This window comes from Podarcis filfolensis, assembly GCF_964270895.1.
Source record: "Podarcis filfolensis genome assembly, chromosome: 5".
Classification (NCBI taxonomy): Eukaryota; Metazoa; Chordata; class Lepidosauria; order Squamata; family Lacertidae; genus Podarcis; species Podarcis filfolensis.
In genome coordinates this window covers 97,956,689-97,978,129 of record NC_139608.1, presented here as the reverse complement: position 1 = coordinate 97,978,129, position 21,441 = coordinate 97,956,689, and positions in this window count along the sequence as shown.

Genomic DNA, 21,441 nt, shown 5'->3' with positions numbered 1-21,441 from the left:
CTTTTCATCATGCGATACAACAAAAAGTCATCTAAATAAAAATAAAACAAAAGAGAAAAAAGAAAGAGAGACGAAAACCCAAAGCCCTCTCTCAAAGGTGGATCTTAATCCTTGTCTTACACAGACAGGGGCAGGCCCCTCATCGGGGAGCTTCCCTTTCTTCTCTCATATATCGAACAGATGGAAAGCTCTTCAATCTGAGAAGGCTGAAAGCAAAGAGTAAGGTTACCGTAACTTCCGTCATAGAGCTTCAGTATGCTGATGACAACGTAGTGTGTGCACGCTCAGAGGATGACCTCCACACCATCCTAAATATCTTTGCAGAAGCTTACAAAAAGCTTGGCCTATCACTCAACATCCAAAAAACCAAAGTGCTGCACCAGCAAGTGCAAAATAATCCCTCTGCAGTGCCACAAATTCAACTCAATGGTGTAACGCTGGAAAATGTCAATCGGTTCTCCTACCTAGGCAGTTATCTTTCCACAAGGGCCAACACTGATGCCGAAATCCAGCATCGCTTGAGCTCTGCAATGTGGCTTTCTCCCGGTTGAAGAGTGTTTGAGGAGTGGGACATTCACAGGGAAACCAAACTGCTTGTTTACAAAGCTATTGTACTACCAAATTTACTATATGCTTGTGAAACATGGACCACTTATAAACGCCATCTCCAACTCCTCAAAAGATTCCATCAACGGTGTCTTCAAAAAGTTTTACACATCACTTGGGAAGACAGGCGAACTAGTATCAGCATACTGGAAGAAGCAAAGATCACCAGTGTTGAAGCAATGATTCTTCAACATCAACTTTGTTGAACGGATCATGTTGTGCAGATGCCTGATTATCGTCTTCCAAAGCAACTACTCTATTCCGAACTTAAAAATGGAAAGCATAATGCTGGTGGTCAACAAAAGAGGTGTAAAGATTGTCTCAAGGCAAATCTAAAAAAATATAGTATGACAACTGGGAAACAGTGGCCTGCAAGAGCTCCAATTGGAGAAGAACCTTTGCCAAAGGTGTCATGGGCTTTGAAGACACTCAAACTCAGGACACAAGGGAGAAACATGCTAAGAGGGAGGCACGCCTTGCAAATCCACACCGTGATCAACTCCCGCCTGGAAACCAATGTCCCCACTGTGGAAGGATGTGTGGATCCAGAATTGGCCTCCACAGTCACTTACAGACTCATTTTTTAAACCGTGTTTATGGAAGACAATCTTACTCGGCTACGAGTAAGAAGAAGAAGAAGAAGAAGTGGTGGGCCAGAGAAGCCCGGGTGGGGCCTGGAAGAAGAGGAGAGAGGGGCAAGTAGTCCTCCTCCCCACCCCCCACCCCCCACCCCCCAGCCCCAGCCACTGTGCTTACCTTCCCAGAGGCTGCCACCACCACCGCTGCTGCTGCTTCTCATGGGTAGGCAGAGTGAGCTCGTCTGCTCCACTCTCTGGCCCACAGGAGCACCAGGGGGGTGGCGGGGGGTAGATGAGCTGTGCAAAAGTGCCGGCTCCGGAGAGAGGCTGTGTAAAGTGGCGCTCAGCCAGCTCAGCACAGCCCCCTTCCTCTTCTAGGCAGGGCGGGGAGAAGCCAGGAGGAGGGAGGGAAGAGGCGCCACTGCGGTGTGTGGGGGGGGGGAATGGAATGGCACGGGGGGGGGAATGGTGCAGCCCAAACGAACAGAATCCCCACACCGATCCACAGACAGTCCGCGGGCCGGATCCTGAAGGCAATTGGGCCTGATCCGGCCCGCGGGCCTTAGTTTGCCGACCCCTGTTTTAGAACATTGATTTCCCATACTTTCTTTCAACAGCAATTTCCACATTGGCTTGAAAATCTGTTCCACATGCTGTAGGTTTCTGTATCTTGTTCCAAGATGCACACTTGCAGATCATGTGAGGCCCTGTTGGGCATCGTCCAGACCTGTTGGGTCTCACTACATGGCATCACATCAGCTGAGAGCATTTGCTAAAACTAGGAAGGGATACATCTGGGATGAAACACTAAGGAAGCAAACAAAATGAAGCAAATTCCTAATCTGAAAAATGTACAGTGGTACCTCTGGTTACAAACTTAATTCATTCCAGAGGTCCGTTCTTAACCTGAAACTTTAGCTAATGGGGCCTCCCGCTGCCGCCGTGCCGCCACACGATTTCTGTTCTGATCCTGAGGTAAAGTTCTTAATCCAAGGTACTACTTCTGGGTTAGGGGAGTCTGTATCCCGAGGTGTTTGTAACCTGGGGTACCACTGTAGTCGCCGTTATTTGTGGACAGAATCCTGAAACTGAATCATTAGCACATCATTATCAATATCCTTAGCTGTAACGCAAAAAGTAGGAAAGTGTACTTTTAAGATTTGTTGCCAAATGATGAACTCCACAACCTGGGTAGAAAATCTAGTACTACAGATGACACACTGGGAAAAAATCAAACAAATTAGCATGCCATCGTTTGTGGCTGAACCGCTATACCATTACTGGCATTTTGCTTGTGTAGTGATTCCATTGGTGTTTTGCATTACATGGCAAAACCGTAGGTTCTTTTTCTAAGAAAAGAATTGCTTAATGTGCCAGATGGCACATCTGGAGAAACGAACCAGCAGCCTCAAATGATAAAAATGATAACTCTGAGGCGCACTGGCTGGGCTCCTAAAAGATGACACTCCTCTCAGCATTTCTCCTGAGGGAGAAAAATGTCAATTGCTGCATGATGTGGCCAAAGTTGCATGTTCCTATGGTCCATAATTTCTTAAATATTGGGTTTAACCATACATATTGTTGTGAGGGTTTTTTGGGGGGGTAGTATGCATACTCTGTCCATTTCCCTCCCTCCAAACCCACCCCCTCCATGCAGCCCTAGACGCTGGCAACCCATCCTATGCCACTGGGGCACAATCTGTGTTCTGGTCCGGATCCAAGTGGGCACTACAGTGCACGTAGGAGCCAACTCCCAGGGGCCAAGGGGCCTTCAGCCCCGCCAATAAAATATTAAAAGGGGCTACCCCCAAAAAAGTTGGTGGACATTGCCCTTCTAATGTTGTGTGTGCACTGCGTCATGTGAACAATTATGTGGGGTGGGGCTTACCAGGGTCCCCCCAATATTTAATTCAAGTTGGCACCCCTGACTGAGTATATAGGAAATGATTAGCACGGGGTGCTTAAAAAACCCTCTTAATACATGTTTATGTGAGTCTACATTTGGCTGAATTGTGCTGTATTTGGGGAAAAATTCACTTGCTGCTTGGCTGTTGTGTGCAGGTGTTTTGTCATTGTATTTTCATGTTTTAAAGTCTTGTACACTCGTTTGTGAGGGCAGAATGCTTTTACAAGTGAGATTTTTAAACACACAAACAAACATGATTCAGCCTAACTCTTTCCTTCCATCTCCCTCTTCAGCCATTGCTTTCCTGCTTCTTCTGTTGGCCGACCAAGGAAACAGAAAGGCAGCAGAAGGCTCCGTTGAGCCCTAGGGCGACCCCCACCCCACCCCACCCCCTCTATGCAGTAAATCATAGATATAAATCTATGATTTCTGCATTGCAGTGGGTGGACTAGATGACCTTTGGATCCCTTTGGATTCCTTCCAACTATACAATTATATAATTCTATGAACTTCATTAAAGCTACACATTTCTCCAGATGGTATGGCTTGCTTTAAAAGGAGAACAATAGATCCCAATACTTAAGGAACTTACATTTCCCCCCATTCAGACAGGCTTTTTGCAGAGCTTAGATTTCAATCTATGCCCTCTGCATACCTGGATGGAAGATAACAGCAAATTCCTGTGTAATTGTGGTGTTTGCCATGCCAAAGATGTGATGTAGTTTATCCTGAGATACCCACTCTACAATGGGCTGAGATTTGTCACATTTTCTGCCCCCATGCATCGGTTGGAATTATAACTTTCATTATTTGTAGTTTCACAGATGAAAACCTATTGCCTCTTGGGTGAACGTTACAAAGGCTTGGGATGAAGTAATGTGTTGTATATCTTTTACAAACTATTGCATGAGTATCTTTATAGTTAGAGGCTACCATAGTAAACTATGGGCATCATCCAGTGAAAGCTAAGCATTCTTAAGTCTTATTGGTTTGATTTCAGTGATTAAGTACATCATGAAAATATTTCATGATAATAATAAATGGAACTTAAAAATTGTTTGATGTGGGACAGAAAGGGTGGTGCCTTACTTATATTAGCCTAAGTTAGGTCCACAAATTTTGATGACTCTAGTCTAAGTAAAACTTAGCTGAACACCACCCACTGTGTCCAAATAGCATATTGTTAACTGCCACAGGTGTTAGCTCTCACCTCCAGTTTCCAACAGCAGAAGGAGATGGAAATTAGATGGTCCCATGTGTGTAGAATGGATTGTTACCACTTCAGATTGCAAATAGGGAAATCGTTTTTTTAAAAATGTTCCTCTATGTAAACAAACAAACAAAACCAATCCTAGAATAGCAGGCAGCAAACTGGGGATAGAAACTCTAGCCACAATATGGCAATTTGCCAGGGGAATAACAATAAGTTGGGGCCAGAGCAAGCTAGTTACATTTTTGTCAGTGGGAAGCTAGCTATTAATTTCAATAGAACTGTTATGCTAACTTAAAATAATTGCTAACTGGCTGTGGATCCAACACAATACTCTCAGCCCAATCTTTTGTTTGAAATACCTCTTCACCATTCAGTTGTTGTTGTTGTTGTTGTTGTTGTTGTTGTTGTTGTTGTTACATTTATATAATAATAATAATAATAATAATAATAATAATAATAATAATAATAATAAATTTTATTTATATCCCGCCCTCCCCAGCCGAAGCCGGGCTCAGGGCGGCTAACAACACTAAAATAGTGCAACATTATAAAAACATTATAAAAATTAATTAAAATCAAAATTGATGACAACCATAAACTAAAGTTTTGTAAAGATTGCCAAAGGAGGGAGTCAGGCTGCGCCCTGACCAAAGGCCTGGTGGAACAGCTCTGTCTTGCAGGCCCTGTGGAAAGATGTCAAGTCCTGCAGGGCCCTTGTCTCTTGTGACAGAGCGTTCCACCAGGTTGGAGCCGCAGCCGAAAAAGCCCTGGCTCTAGTTGAGGCCAGCCTAACCTCTCTGTGGCCTGGGACCTTCAAGATGTTTTTATTTGAAGACCGTAAGTTCCTCTGTGGGACATACCAGGAGAGGCGGTCCCGTAGGTACGAGGGTCCTAGGCCGCATAGGGCTTTAAAGGTCAAAACCAGCACCTTAAACCTGATCCTGTACTCCACCGGGAGCCAGTGCAGCTGGTATAGCACCGGATGAATGTGATCTCGCAGCGAAGACCCCGTAAGGAGTCTCGCTGCGGCATTCTGCACCCGCTGGAGTTTCTGGGTCAGTCTCAAGGGCAGCCCCACGTAGAGCGAGTTACAATAATCCAGTCTGGAGGTGACCGTCGCGTGGATCACAGTGGCTAGGTCAGGGCCAACTGCTTAGCTTGGCGGAGATGAAAAAATGCCACCTTTTTCTTCCAGGGAGCACAAGGTAGTATACATGATTCTTCTCCTCCCCATTTCATCCTCACAACAACCCTGTGAGGTAGGTTAGGCGAAGAGATGGTGGCTGCCCAAGCTGAGTTTCATGGCTCAGTGGGGATTTGAATCCTGGTCTCCCATGTCATAGTCAAACCATTACGCCACCCTGGTGTCAGGTACAGAGACAGCAACGTGCCCAGTGCCATCCCATGAGCTTCACAGCTGAGCAGAGGCAGCCTGATGTTGGTTTTGGAGATGGGAAACTTGGGTCTGAACTTCTATTTCTCCTCTCCTTTCACTTGGTAGCAACAGGCAATTTGCTCTTTGGCCCTGTTTGGGTGGACAAGCTATCTTCTTCAAGGCTGCCACTGAAATTTGCAGCCCTGTGCTTTGGGCTTCATGTTGAAATGCTCCTCCAGTGTGGGAATGCTGGATCGTGTGGATTGTAACCACACCACCAGGCCTCTGGGAGGCCCTTGCAATATGGCAGATGAATGTGGAAAGTGCATTTAGGAATTCCTGTAGACTTGGTATGTAAACTGCCACATCCATGATAGATTCAGAACCGGCATGTATCACTGCTGCTGCTACTGCTGTTTTGCATGGACTTAAACAGAAGGGTAAATGTGCAAAATTAAGTAATAAATGCAGTGTCTGGGAGACAAAAGAAAGGCCATGGGAAGGTCAGAAAGTGAACCAACCAGCATCTCCAACCTGGCCTCCACAGCAGGTTCCACATCTTCCTCCTCCTCTTTACCCAGACTTGCCTACGCCCTTGAGAAACTCCTGTCCCCAGCATGACCTACATTTCCAGCTGGTAAAGCCTTCTGGCATTCCCCACAATGTCATGAGGGAAATTGCAGAAGGCATTTTGAAAAGAAAAATATCTGGTCACCCTAACTTAGCTTCAGCATAAACAAAGACAAACTAAACAACACAAACATGTGGAACAAAAACAAAAGAATACCCAAACCACTTTATTGGAAACATGTCTTGAGTCTTAAAGACATTCATTGAAATTCAGGGACACAAAACACCCAAAAAATACCCCCAACATGTCCAAACTCATCCCTTTCGCTCCTCCAATCTGGGTTCCATCATCTTCTCCCATACCCAAAAAGTTGTGGTGTCCGTAGGAGTATGAAACAACTTTGGTGTAACCACCAGAAGGAACTTTCCGTCTGGCAGAGGAAAGCCATGTGTTCTCCAGGAACCAAGTTTTGCAGTCATAAAATGTTTTTCAATAGCAACCATGTGACAGGCAGTCCTCCAGACTGAAAATAATAATTTATTTTTGGAGACTGGATATGTAATGCCACTGGGAAGTAATCATGGCTAGCCCCACCCTGAAGACCAGATGTCAGGGACAGGCAGGAGTCCGGGGGGGCAGAGGAGGCAGGGGGCAGGAGGAGGATCTGGGGCCAGTGATTTGTGGGGTTCTGACCACCCTGAGGCAGAGGAAAGAGGAAGAGGCCAGGCAGTCAGAGATGAGGGAACAGGCAGAGGAAGAGATGCAGGAAGGCACAGGCGGGGAAGAGACAGTCCCAGAGAGAGTCCAGTCTTTAGAATCTCCTCCATCCTCTCTCCCACTGTCTCCAAGAACAAGGAGGAGCTTAAAGTGACAAGAGCAGCTGGAGATGCTGCACAGAAAAAGTCCCTGGTTGCTTGCATGCACCACACCAGAAGGAGTTTAAGTATGCTGAAAGGGGCGTGGTCATGCTCTGGCTCCAACTGTCTGGGGTCAGAGCACAAGTCTGAAGAAGGAGGTGCCCAGCTAGCTCACTTGCAGGAGTGTTGCATGTGATTCTTGCACCTCAGGAGCTGGTGTAATGGAGTGCTTTGGCAGCAAAGAACTAAACTTCCAATTTTGTGTCCTCCTTGGGGCTGGGGGGCTGGGTGTGCTCAGGACACCAGGGTACATTAAAAGCAGAGCAATACAGTGCAGTTGTTGCTGGACTGTGCCATTCCATGAGGCATGTAAGGAGGTCAGTGAGAAAACTGCACATCAGAAAGAAGCGTTCCATTCGGGCTTCCATTCTGACATGGTCGTTTTATATCCTGGCCACCTGGTGCAATTTGATGGCTGTCAAATTAACTGTGAGACATCATAGCAGAAATCTTCACATAATTCAGTTGTCTTTGCTCAGAACCAAACTAATGTTCCTCAGTGCAATTTTATCCTTAACTAATACCTTGTTCATTCATTCTCTACTATGGTACCAGTTGGGTAGCTCAGTTGGTTAGAGCGTGGTGCTGATAATGTCAAGGTCACAGGTTTGATCCCCATATGGGATGGCTGCATATTCCTGCCTTGTAGGGTGTTCGACTAAATGATCCTCAGGGTCACTTACATTCTATGATTCTATTATTTTCTGGACCCAGGATACTGTATGTGAATCAGGTCCCCCATGCAACACAAAAGAGAGGACAGGAAATAGCATATCCTGATTTAAGTGTGCAGATGAATTAAAAGAAAAGTGCAAGAATAAACCAAGCCAAACATCGCCATGATGTCCTCCTTAGCAGAGCTATGACGAGCATAAACGACTGCTGGACAGGTCACCAATTAATACGTTACATGATGGCTATCGATATTATATCTCTTTTTTATAATATTTATTAAAGTTTTAAAGGTTACAAAAAGGAAAAAATAAAAAACACCATATTAAACAAAAACAAAACAACATATCACAATAATAAAAAAGAGAAAAAAAAGAAAAAGAAAAAACAAACAGAAAAATAAACACAATTAAAAAAACACATCAAACCTTCCCATAACTTATCTTTCATTCACTTGTTTCCTTGACCTCCTCACACCTCCCTTTTTTGTATTCTAGTTCAGTTAACTATTTCAGCAAATCCTTTCCATCTTTTCCAATTTTTGTCCTTATCTTAATATAATATGACTTTACTTTCCCTCTTTTCACCTATTAACAGTCTGTTTTTTCTTAATCCTTTATAACATTTCTGCTAAAACCACATAACTTCATTCCAACATCCGTCTAACATTCCTTAATTTTACAATGTTTCTGTAAATAAACTTTAAATTTCTTCCAATCTTCTTCCACCGACTCTTCTCCCTGGTCTCGGATTCTGCCGGTCATTTCTGCCAATTCCATGTAGTCCATCACCTTCATCTGCCATTCTTCCCGGGTGGGTAGATCTTGTGTCTTCCAGTACTTTGCAATAAGTATGCTTGCTGCTGTTGTAGCATACATAAAGAAAGTTCTATCCTTCTTTGGCACCAATTGGCCGACCATGCCCAGGAGAAAGGCCTCTGGTTTCTTCAGGAAGGTATATTTAAATACCTTTTTCATTTCATTATAAATCATCTCCCAGAATGTCTTAATCCTTGGGCACGTCCACCAAAGGTGAAAAAATGTACCTTCAGTCTCTTTACATTTCCAACATTTATTATCGGGCAAGTGATAAATTTTTGCAAGCTTGACTGGTGTCATGTACCACCTGTAAATCATTTTCATTATATTCTCTCTTAAGGCATTACATGCCGTGAACTTCATACCTGTGGTCCATAACTGTTCCCAGTCAGCCATCATAATATTATGTCCTACATCTTGTGCCCATTTAATCATAGTTGATTTCACCGTTTCATCCCGAGTGTTCCATTTCAACAGCAAGTTATACATTCTTGACAAGTTCTTAGTTTTGGGATCTAACAGTTCTGTTTCCAATTTTGATTTTTCCACCTGGAAGCCAATTTTTTTATCCAAATTATACGCCTCCATTATTTGGTAATAATGGAGCCAATCTCGCACTCTATTTTTTAGTTTTTCAAAACTCTGCAGTTTTAATCTATCTCCCTCTTGTTCCAAAATTTCCCAATATTTCGGCCAATTGGCCTCCATATTGAGCTTTTTCTGAGCCTTCGCTTCCATTGGTGACAACCACCTTGGGGTTTTATTTTCAAGCAAGTCCTTATATCTTATCCAGACATTAAACAGTGCTTTTCTGACAATATGGTTTTAAAACGCTTTATGTGCTTTGACCTTATCATACCACAAATATGCATGCCACCCAAATACATTGTTAAAACCTTCTAGGTCCAGCACGTCAGTGCTTTCAAGAAGCAGCCATTCTCTCAGCCAGCAAAACGCGGCTGATTCATAATAAAGCTTAAGGTCTGGCAGGGCAAATCCACCTCTTTCTTTAGCATCGGTTAATATCTTAAATTTTATTCGAGGCTTCTTGCCCTGCCAGACAAATCTAGAAATATCTCTCTGCCACTTCTTGAAGCAATCCATTTTATCCAAAATTTGCAATGTTTGAAACAAAAACAGCATCCTTGGCAGTACATTCATTTTTATTGCAGCAATTCGGCCTAGCAATGATAACTTCAGATTTGACCATATTTCTAAATCCTTTTTCACTTCCATCCAACATTTTTCATAGTTATCCTTAAATAAATTATTATATCTCAACACAGGTTTCAAGGAAGGAAACCAAGGCGCAGAATGAACACGCAAGCCCTTCAAGATCCCATAAAGCAGGATTGCTTCCAAGTGACTCTTAAGGACCACCTGCTTTTAGAATTCCCTGATAACATCGAGGAACACGGGACCAAGCTAGAAACATCCATTATTGCAGCTTCCGAACAAACTACTGGATACCAAACCAAGAAGCACCAGGACTGGTTTGATGAGAATACAGTGAGATTGAAGGCATTAGCGACAAGAAAAGGAAGGCCTTTCAGATCTGGCAGAGATCGAAACTGCGCCACTAAGGAAAAAAACCTATTCCAACACTAAGGCTGAGGTTCAAAGAAGAACCAGAGAAATAAAGAACTCCTGGGGGATAAAAAAGAAAAAAAAAAGCTCAAGAGATCCAGCACTTAGCCAACGCTCATGTCATTAATGGGCCAAAAATCATGGCATATGCTCAGTAGTTAGTGCCACACTTTTACAGTGGTACCATGGTTTTCGAACAGCTTAGTTCCTGAACAACTTGGAAATCGAACACTGCAAACCCGGAAGTCAGTGTTCCGGTTTGCAAACTTTGCTTTGGAAACCAAATGTGCTCCTGAGCTTTCATTGCAGTGTTCTAATGTGATATTTGGTGCTTTTGTCTTTGCTATTTTTTGTGTTTTTGTTTGTGTGACTTTTTCGGTTTTGTGACTGTGGCTTGCTCTTCGTTTTATGGGACTCTGGCTTGTGACTTCATTTTTGTGACTTGTTTTCGTGACTGGAACCCAGCTGAGCTACTGATTGATTGATTGATTGATTGATTGTGTGTCTGTGGAAATGGATAAAAGCCCCCCATCCAAACAATGACTATCATCATTGCAGGTAAAAAAAAAATTAAGTTAAATTTTTATCATCTACAGTACTGTCTTATTTGTTTTATAGTACAGTACATTGATTATTCCTTTCATTTTATGGATCAATTGTCTTGTTAGATAGTAAAATTCATTTTAAATTACTGTTTTAGGGGTTGTTTTTGAAAGTCTGGAATGGATGAATCTGTTTTGCATTATTTTCTATGGGAAAACGTGCCTTGGTTTTGGAATGGACTTCTGGAATGGATTAAGTTTGGGAACCAAGGTACCACTGTAAAAGATAGAGAAGCTATTGCATTGCTGGAAAGAATATTACTGGCATCTCCTTAACTGCAACTCCCCCATAGCTGCTGAGATCCTCTCACAAATCCCACAAAAACAAATTAGAGGTGAGCTTGCAGTATCTCTAAATCTGGGAGAGTTATGTACAGCTGTTAACCAAATGAAAAACAACAAAGCCAGCGAACCTGATGGGATACCTGCCGAAGTCTTCAAAGTGGGTGGAATTGAACTTACACAACAACTTCACAAGCTCATCAAAAAAAATCTGGGAGAAAGAGGAGATCTCAGCAGACTTTTTGTACCTTTTTGTAACTTACAGTCTAGTTTTTAAGTTGCTAAGCTTTTAAATTGGGCTGAGGTCTACTCTTGCACTTTTTCATTTAATTCATCTGCCTCTTCTTCTCTTTCTTCTTTGGTGATCACTCATAGCCAAGTAAGATTGTCTTCCATGAACACGGTCTTAGCAGTGAGTCCATAAGTGACAGTGGAGGCCAATCTGGATCCACACGTCCTTCCACAGTGGGGACATAGGTTTCCGGCCAGGAGTTGATCATGGTGAGGGTTTGCCAAATGTGCCTTCCTCTGAGCTCATTTCTCCTTTTGGCCCTGAGTTTGTGCTTCTTCAAAGTCCATGACACCTTTGGTAAAGGCTGTTCTCCAAATGGAGCACTCGTAGACCAGTGTTTCCAAGTTATCAATATTTCTACTACATTTTTTAAAGATTTGCCTTGAGAGCATCTTTAAAGTTATTTTGTTGTCCACCGGTATTTCGCTTTGCATTCTTGAGAATAGAGTAGTTGCTTTGGAAGACGATAATCAGGCATCCAAACACCATGACCAGTCAAATGAAGTTGATGGTGAAGAATCATTGCTTAGACACTGGTGATCTTTGCTTTTTCCAGTACACCTTTAAGTTGGATTTGTGGTGCTACAGAGGGGTTGTTTTGTGCTTGTTGGTGCAGTACTTTGGTTTTTTGGATGTTGAGTGATAGGCCAAGATTTTTGTAAGCTTCTGCAAAGATGTTTAGGATTGTTTGGAGGTCATCCTTTGAGTGTGCACACACTACATTGTCATCAGCATACTGAAGCTCTATGACGGAAGTTACGGTAACCTTACTCTTTGCTTTCAGCCTTCTCAGACTGAAGAGCTTTCCATCTGTTCGATACATGATTTCTACTCCGGTGGGGAGTTTCCCTTCAACAATGTGTAGGCTCATGGAAATGAAGATAATACATAGAGTTGGAGCGATAACACAACCCTGTTTAATGCCTGATCCTATTGTGAATGGTTCACTTTGAGAGCCATTGTTATCCGCAATTGTTACTGCCATATTATTGTGCAGGAGCCAAAGGATGTTCACAAATTTATCTGGGAAGCCAATTTTCAGAAGGACAGTTCGCAGAGCAGTGCAATTTACAGTTTTGAGAGCCTTGGTCAGGTCAATAAATGCCATATAAAGAGGTTGGTTTCTCTCTCTGCATTTTTCTTGAAGCTGTTGAGCAGTGAAAATTATACCCACTTTCGCCCTAGAAGGTCAAAAACCATTTTGGGATTCAGGAAGGGTAGCCTCAGATATAGTTAGGAAACAGTTTGCTAAGATCCTTGCAAGAATTTTGCTGGCTGCAGCTAATAATAAAGAGATGCCTCGACAATTTCTGCAGTCTGTTCTATCACCTTTTAAAAAAAGAATGGTGATTTTGGCAACAAAGTCTGCAGCATTAGGAAAATAGGGCAGAATATAGGCAGCAAAATGCCTTGTAATGTATTGAAAGCTCTTACAATCAACATTGTCTTTGTGGTACAAAATCTGACATATTATCAAGATCTCGCTGAGAAGCTTAATGAGTGCAGCAAACAAAGTTGGACCATTACAGCTTATTATTAGCTCTGTTCCTACAGCCAAACACAGTAAACCTATTCAGCGAAGGAGAAGAAAGGTGAACCACAGCAGATTGCTGCTGGTTAGATAGCAGCAGGGATTTTTGTACAACTCCTGAGCCTAACTCATTGTTGAACTGTCTGAGCAGTGACAACCTGGAATTTCAGCAGCATGGCCATTAAAAAGGTCTAAAGCTATTTTTTAACATGCCCCAGATCAGTGCCAATCACAGATCAGATGCTGTGGCGCATCCAAATACTTTAAGGTGTTATTTGTATTCCCATTGTCTTCAGGGTATTAAAAACAGAACAAAAACATCTTGTATTAGAGATCTATTCACCATAAAATATTTTTAAAATATTCTTAATGAGCCACAATAATCTTTAGGTGAGAGCCTCTGGCAGATACCATCTTAATCAGGAGGTGCATTCTGCACAATATAGGAATCAGACCTTTAGACCTGTGGCAACTACCCTTTGGAATCCGCCCCCCCCCTTTGGATATTTATTTACTTGTTTATTTACTGCATGTATATATCACCTTTCCTCAAAGGAACTCAAGGTGACATACGTGGTTCTATTCCTCCCTAATGGTTAGGCTGAGAGGCAGTGACTGCCCAAGGTCACCCAGTGAGTTTCATGCCAGGGAATTTGAACCCTAGTTTCCCAGGCCCTCGTCAAACACTTGAACCAATACACCATACATATTAGTCAGGTATTGTCTCTATTGGGGTTTGGAGCTTATTTGCTTGCAAAAGACCTTTCTCTACCAACAAGCCTTTTAAGTCGAGATCTTTCCCAGTTTGCATCTGTACTGAGATTGTTTTTAGATGTTTTACTTTTTTTCACCCATTGTGTGTTTGCTGCTGTTGTCTCCCTTTTGGAGAAAGGGTGGGATATAAATTTAACAGAATAAAATATAAAAATTATCAGAAGCACCTTAACAAAGTTTTGGGCAACAAGATTTGTTAACCTTTCTTATAGTCAAACATGGGTATTCCAAGATATCTAATGTAGTCTTTTTCAAAAGAGGAAGTTGCTTTTAAAGTACACATAAAGTACACATACAAGTTCTATTCAGGCCAAGGCAATGAGGCCAAAACATCAGAGGAGGGGGCCACACAAGCTGTTTGTATTTATGCTATTACATATGTTTCTTTGTACTCCTCCATTTTTGAACATATCTTAACTGAACAAACCCAGAACCATTCCTTGACCAATCCAAGTTTGACTCCGTGTACTCTGTGCCAATAGGTTGATCATTGGAAGTATCTTAGATAGCAGCTATAATTTGAACTAATTGCTAATAATCTTGGTGCTTTCAGAAAAGCCTCCACAGGGCTTACTTCCAAGTAATCGTCTTCCGAATCAGATTCTAAAGTGGATTAGAATCAATGTAATAAGAAGCACCTTTGTTTACAAGTGTAAGCCAGGAATGGGGGCCCTGGAGTCTAGATTCAACACAAAACCATTTATCTGGACCCTGAGTAGATACTGACTGGGCCTGGTCAACCGGAACACATTTCACCAGTCTCGAAGAAGTTTCTGAGCACAGCTGAAATTACTAGCTCACCTTTCATGCCCAAACATTTTGGGACTTTAAAGAACCACCTTCTCCCATGTGAACCTTTCCCTCTAAGGATTAATATAATCCTTAGAGGCCCATCTCTAGGTTTCACCTACCAGGTATTGCCTAGGCACAGGGTCTTTTCAGTTGTGGCACCCAGGCTTTAAAATGGTCACCCCAGAGAGGCTTGCCTAATGGAGACTATGGTGTTTTTCTGCACCAGGTGAAGACATTTCTATTTCCCAATACCTTCTAAATCTTAGTTTTCACGTTGGCTAACTGTTTTGCTAGTTTCAATCATTTGTAATTGGTATTGTTGTTTCAAATTATTGTAATTAACAACTAAATACATTCTTGAAACATTTCCCCTGGTGCCTTCATTACATATATTTAGGCACCAGGCAAAAACATTCCCCTTCTCCCAGGCCTTTGACTAATTAAATGATCTATGGCCTTTTAAACTGTGGGGGGAGTGTTATTGCTTTTGTTTGTTGTTATGGTATGTATTTTTGTGTTGTTTGATGCAAACCGCCCAGCGATCTTCTGATGAAGAGTGGTATATAAATTCAATATAATAAAATCATCATCATCATTTCCCTTCTTCGTGCAATTTCCACCTTGGGCCCAAAGGCCTCCGTTCCATAATTCTGAAGTACTTACTGCTTCATGGCACCATATTTAATACAAAGTCTGACTTCTTTGTGAGGAGAGTGGATCAGTTTGTGAAGCAAAATGCCCCCACAGCACTTCATGGTGGGTTGGGTCTTTTTCTGCTACACATAATTCAAGAAGGTTCTAAGATGCGACTTTTTTCTTTTTAAGGACAAGGCAAAAGAGACAAAGAGACACATGTCCACTACAGCAAAGAGAGAGAGAAAAGACAGGCTGGGACCAGTAACCAGGAGTGCTCAGGGCTTGTCAAAGCATTCCAGACTTCCTCTCAGAGGTGTCACTGCCCTTTGCTAACCAAAGAACAGACTTGTCAATGCAGCCCTCTGGATTCTGGGGTTTCTATTTTGTCACCTATTCCTGCAATCTCCCCAGGGGATCTGCTAAACAAGCCTCAAGTTTTTAAACAAACAAGACTTTAATTGAGAAGCACATGCAGAGACAGAAAGAACTAGCCAGCCGATTGGAATTAATAATAATAAAAAGGAACATATTTAGAAGTGTTCATAAAAGAAGAAGAGGAGGGGGGAGGCGATGGGCCCCAAGAATACGTCATACCTGTAAGCACACAGTATTACTCCTTTCATAAGATCCCCTTGATGAAATGTGTAGGATTTGACTGCACCCTGTGAAGAGCTGCTTTTCCCAACAAGCTTTTCCCAGGGTGTTGAAAAGCTATCATTCATAAAAAATTATTGAGGGGGAAGGAGGTAGCAAAGGGGAGTTCAGAAGGCCACTAGCTCCAGTCGAAACTACAGAATAAGGTTCTCTGTAGAGCGAGCACCTGTTTTGCAGCCTCCACAAAAGCTCAACTAGAAAGCCTAAGATCCCAAACAGGGGGTGGAGGGGAGAGAGAAAATATCTAAATGAGAGCTTGTTCTTGTGTCAAAATACGAGTTTTAACCCACGGACTGCTGCATGAAGTCTACTCTAGAGTGAAAGGATACAACACACATCTGCAATAAATATGTATCAGGCAGAGACCCACACAAAGGTTGAGTGGAATCTAGCCTAAGGCAAGCTTTGTCAGATTCTCGTGATACCAATGGGAAGTTAAGTATTTGCTTAAGCCTTGGCCACTGAAATCAATGAGACCTAAGAATGCTTAGCTTTAGGAGGCTAATGTCTGTTAGTACTAACAGTGTTTATTAATTAATTCAGTGGAAGGATCAGGTTTATTGTGGTGGTGAGGGGGTAACCTCAGGTTAGGCTGGTACGCCAATTACTACTACTGAAAAGGAAGTTTTGCCACAGTTGTCCAACTCCAGTTTGGTATGACTCATTTAGCACACCAATTTAGCGTTCATAATAATGGAAGTAGCTTTGCTGTCCTTTATCTGCTGCAGAGCAGAAAACAAAATATCAGGAAATGTATTAGAATATTTGGCAGAACAGTTTCATGTTGGCCCAACATGGAATTAAGAGTCAGTGGTGCTATTCAGCTAATTTTGCTCAGAATCAACCCACTGAAATTAAAAAAACACAACTAAGTTGGATCCATTCATTTTACTAGGTCTACTCTGAGTAAAACTTAAACTTCCCCATCCACAGGCTTGTATCCAACATTTGCAGGACTTCCCCCCTCTCCCCTACCTGTGTGCCCCCAGGCTCTCTGAATATGCTCTGAAGAGTTGGGAACCCCCAGAACAGATGGGGGGGGAGTTTCATGGAGAGAACAAACGTGTTTACTTTTTTAACCGAAATGATCTAGATTTCATGGTTAAATAACTCTATGCATGTCTGTAGCTTAAGAGCACGGAACATCTTTTGTTGTTCGTGGAAAAATATGGAGAGAACTGATCTGTAATATATTTGGCAATAAAATAAAAAGGTAAAAAGAACTTGCCCTATGCCATCAGGCAAATTTATATATGTTTCCATAGACTCTCAAGTATCAAGGTGACATATTTTTGATGATTGCACCACCACCCAACCTTGTCCTAGGACTCTGATACATTTGATTCCGCTTGTTTTATAATGAATTAAAAATGTTAAAATACCCAATTATCAAAATAAACTATTTGGATTGTTGCATTATGCTTTGAAATGAATTAGCATTAGACTGTTAGCATGCTGATATATTGATATGCATTTTTGCTGTCGCGTTGAAAAGTCCCTTTGGGCTCACAGTTGAAACTGAGATAATAAATACACAATGTCATCTATGTGCCTAGTGCTGTAGAGTACAAGAGCACAGCTCCTTGCTCCTAAGAACTTGCAGCGTGAAATTCGCAGAGGAGAAACAGAGGAAGGAGAAGTAAGTGTGGGGGAAATGTGTGTTTGTTTTTATTTCCTCTTTAACAATCGTTTGCCTGATATTGCATGTCAGTAAACTTGAAAATGTTGTTTTACCTTGTTTTGATAAGAGTTCCTAAAGATCCGTGGAAAAGTTCAATACAAATGTTGGACTCTCAGTATAAAGAAAAACCCTGAAGATCATGTCAGCATTCTAAAGTGAGTTTGACTTTTTAAAAGTTCATACCTTGGGGGGTGGGAGGCCAAAAGTTCTTTTTAGTTTTAAATTTAATGTGGGGAAAAGAGGAAATTATCCTTCTGTATAAGCAATTTTAATTAAAGCCGCAGCCACCTAAAGAAAGCTTTGGTAAATTGAATGTCTGATAGAAATTTTTACAGGTAATGCCAATAAAGTGCTGACCAAAACAGATATGCAATACCATTGTGTCATAATGTGAAGAAACTGCAAAAAAGCAAACAAAAAAACTCCATTGTTTTCCCCAAAGATTTTCTAATATTTTAAGCCTTTCAAGGACAAAAATACTCTTCAGAGAAGCATTTTATCAGAACCTTGGACAGCACTGCAGAGACTGTTCATCTTATTTTGCCCCAAGATGTTTTGCATTTATTGTGCTTCATGAAATTCTGAATTTACAATCTTCCATTTTGATCCAAATATTGAATTTCATGTAAGTTGCATTTATATTGTGGAACCTACCATGCCAGAATGACCAAATTAGAAGCATTCTGAAGCATTTTAAGGAATATTTAATATATTTCAAAACAAAACAAAACCAGTTTTCAGTCAGCTTCAGACTGATTTTGCTTTTAAAGAATAATTGTTAGTGAAGGGAAATAATTTAGAAATATTTCTTTATAATGGCATTTTTTTAAAGCCCACAGCAAGTCAACAGTTACCAAAAGGCACAGTGTACAATTCAATTAAATAATGGATTCATACCTTTCTGATTTTTGTAAAAGATAGCACACACTTTCTGCTAGGATTCAGTTACCCATTATCATGAAAACCCAAATCCTCACTTGCTTTTAAAGAAAAGGGGGAGATAACTGATCTCTTTTGTTTAGCAAGATTGCCACAAGCCTTGATCTGACTACTCTCTTTCCTTTCAATCTTGTTAAGGCATCCTCAAGCCTGCAAAGCACACCCCTCAGAAAACACAAGACCACGGAAGGAGGACAGGGAAGCTGTTGTGCTCAAAAGAATTAATCCATCCTGAAAAATCAAGAGCTGATCAACCTCAATACAGTAATCAGCATGTTTTCCACTGTAAAAGTCTTGCATTTTCTACTTAGAACTAAAATTTTACCCGTTACATATTTTCAACAAACAAACAAAGGAGAAAATGCTTCTCTATCCATTTGTTCTTCCTAGCCTCTTATTTATGGACTAGATAATCCCGGGGTTCCTCCAGGTTCTATGCTTCCTGATTCTATGGGCATGTGCAGAGCCCACAAGTCGACACTCTTCAATTGCAGCCACTGACACAAAGGAGGAAAAGCAGAACGCATTTTTAAAAATATTGCGTGCCATCTGGGTATACTTGTTGCACACAATTTTTACTGTCATTCTAAACTGCATTTTCCTTCCAGCAACCATTTTCCAGAAACATGCTTTAAATATTAACTATCAGTTGCAAATATCTACAGTGCAACACTTTGCCTGTCTACTCAGAAGTAAGTCTCAACACAGTTATAGCCTCAGGTACACATAAGATTACAATGCTGAAGTTTCAAAATTCCAGTTGAATCTGTAATACTGTCTTTTTTCACATTCTCCACTAAAACTAAAATAAATATTTAAAGGGATGAAAAGAAACATTAAAGAATAAAGTTATGAACAATTTTATTTTACCAGAGCACGAGTTCTTATGCATAATTTGAGATTTTATTTTCTTACAGCTGTACTTTTATTTCCCATGATGACAACCACAACAAAAGTATGGATTACTTACAGAGATGCCCCAATGAAATGGAAGTAGTTTATACAAAAGTAGTCCAATTTCTCATTGGAATTATGTTTTTTGTTTAAGCACAATTGAAATGCTAAATGCATGGCAGATTCCCCCCCCCCCCAGCATGCTCACATCACTTGAAAGAAGTGCCTGTCAACAGATTTGTGCCTAGTTAGATGTTACTGCCGCTATGAAGCTGTGCTGCTGATCATGGGGGGAAATCACCCCTGGAATTGTGTGATTCAAATATTTCATCTATGCCAAATACTTAGCTGAACTTCCTTCTCCCATGTGTTCCATTTTAAAAAAGGGAATATATTGCTTGTGTATTCATTAAATCACATTCCTTTTCTGCTTTATTGGGGTGGGTATGCGTGAGAGAGAAGATGGTCAGTGTTAATAACATGTGTTTGATTATTCCAACTTAAGGCAAACCACGTTATTATGTGAGGGAAGCTGCAGTACCTTATCTTAAAATAATACACATTTTTGGAACACAGCCCAAAGTTTGGAAACTGAAAGAAGCGTATTAAAAATATTAAGAATTAATTTGTTCTGGTTTTTGTTTTTACCTGAGAAAATGAATTTGGGGCACAGGGAGTTAATTGACCACTGTCTCTCTCCCACCCATCTCATTCACGCCACATTCCACAGTGGCAGAGTTCAACAACAATACAGAATGGTATCCAAAATAGAAAGGCAGCTTTCCATTCTTCAGCCTCTCTTGAATTAATTAACTGGAAATGAGTTTTGTCAATGTTTAGGGAAGGCACGGGGTGAAAAGAAATTGCTAGAATTAATCACAGTGAGAAACTACCTCTTAAGTCTTCCAGAGTTTAGAAAAAGCTCATGAGAAGCAAAATAATAATAAAAGGGTAAGTGGGCTGACTTACCAAGGGAACAAATAAAATTCAAACAAACATCCAGTTCTCTAGAAACAGAGACAAGCCCTGTGACAGTTAAACCTAACACCTGCTGCTGCAACAGCTTCTGCATTTTTTAATTCATTTTGCAAATGGTAAATTACAGAAGAACTCTGATGTGTAAGTAGTGTATCAGTTTTCTGCAATGATTAATTGATATTTGTAATAAATAAAAAAGAGCGACAAACAATTCTAATGGTTGCAATGTATGAGGGCATATTTCAGTAATTCCTCAGAAGATGGCTTCTCATGTTCACCGAAAGTGAGGACAGAAAATTCATGAGTGATTAAGAGTCTGATATGTTGTGTTTACACAAGGGGGGAAATGCATTATTGCAGGCAGACATATTCATCTCCCACCTTTTCATACACTTGGAGGTAAGCTTCCTTTTTTGCAGCTTTAGATGAAAATACTAATACAAATAATATGAATACTAATAATATTGTTTATACCCCACCCATCTGGCGGGATTTCCCCAGACACTCTGGGTGGCTTCTAGCAAAATATAGGGGGGGGGTGTCAAACTTTAAAAACCTCCTGATACAAGCCTGCCTTCAGATGTCTTCTACGAGTTGTGTAGTTCATCTCCTTGGCATCTGATGGGAAGGCGTTTCACAGGGAGGATGCCACACTGCCGAGAAGGCCCTCTGCCTGGTTCCTTGTAACTTCACTTCTCACCAGAAGACCCTTGGAAGTGGACCTGAGTGTCCGGGCTGAATGTTGGAGGTGGAGACGCTCCTTCAGGTACACTGGACTGAGACTGTTTAGGGCTTTATAGGTCAGTACCAACACTTTGAATTGTGCTCGGAAACATACTGGGAGCCAGTGAAGATCCTTTAGGACTGGTGTTATATGGTCTTGGCAGCAACTCCCAGTCACCAGTCTAGCTGCCACGTTCTGGATTAATTGCAGTTTCCTGGTCACCTTCAAAGGTAGCCCCATGTAGAGCACATTGCAGTAGTCCAAGCGGGAGATAACCAGAGCATGTACCACTCTGGTGAGACAGTCTGCAGGCAGGTAGGGTCTCAGGCTGTGTACCAGATGGAGCTGGTAGACAGCTGCCCTGGACACAGAATTGACCTGCACCTCCATGGACAGCTATGAGCAGGGAGTCCCCCATA